The following is a 993-nucleotide window of genomic DNA, read 5'->3' on the forward strand; positions in this document are numbered from 1 at the left end:
CGAACGGTAAACAGTAAGTGTCACAACGCGCCTGATGCCATTCAGTGGATGACACGTAGCGGCAGGGAAAAAGAAAAACCGCCTTCATCTGGCGGGTATCTGTCACGCTTGTTGTCTGTACGATATGGGCACTAACTATTAGATTTGGTGGGGATGATCTAACGGTGGAGGAGTGTCGGGCAAATTGCATTAATCGGGAGGAAAGCGGGTTGTTGGATCAGTGGGGAAAAATCAACGGCAAAGATGTGGAGAAGGTACGAGATGTCTTCGGGAAATGTGTTATAGGCATGTCAGGAATATGGGTAAGTTTTTATGGGTATATTTGGCTTTCATGCTTGGGGCTAAGGATAAAAAGGGTTTTGTCAGGGTATGAAGGTGAATTCAAGAAATGGGATGGGTAGAGTGTGAGAGGGGTAAGAGAAGGAGGGGAATAATGGCCCATGTGGGACCTCTTTAATAACAAAGAAGCAGACCGAACCTTTCCTTTAACCTTCAAAAATTCAGCACGACACCTCAGAACTAATAGTAACCATTCTGACCAGACCTAGAAATAGTAAAGGAAACCCTAGCTGGATGCCAAGCACCAATACAAGCTACCTTACAGAAATCCCTATGAGTTTTTCGGGGTAGTCTTATAACACCCCACCTAGTTACCACACCTTCATAACCCTTACCATTTGTGACACCAATCACATCAATCATTTCATCTTTTTGGAAAAGAGAATCAATAGGAACTTGTTTCTCAAAGAAGTTATAGGTGTTCTCTACTTTTTTAGCAATTGTCCCCCCATTAACTTGTATTTCCATCAGGTGTGCCTTCTTCTGTTTCAATCCTTTCATCTTCTTAATCTGGGTGTGAGCAAGAACCCTAATGATGATTCCATAATTCTTCATTTTCTCAAGCTCTACTTGGATCTCCTTCTTACCCTCCTTGAAATCATACTTCTTGGCGTATTTAGTGAAAGCCTTCTTCTCAGCCCTTAGCTACCAATA

General features: G+C 42.6%; 1 pseudogene; it reads right to left on the bottom strand.

The window, feature by feature from the left end:
- Positions 1–519: 519 nt before the first annotated feature.
- On the bottom strand, positions 520–993 carry LOC149139467 (large ribosomal subunit protein uL3 pseudogene; annotated as a pseudogene).

This window comes from Pinus tabuliformis, chromosome X (genome assembly GCF_031772625.1).
Source record: "Pinus tabuliformis cultivar Carrire ecotype Pingquan chromosome X, CPIR1, whole genome shotgun sequence".
Classification (NCBI taxonomy): Eukaryota; Viridiplantae; Streptophyta; class Pinopsida; order Pinales; family Pinaceae; genus Pinus; species Pinus tabuliformis.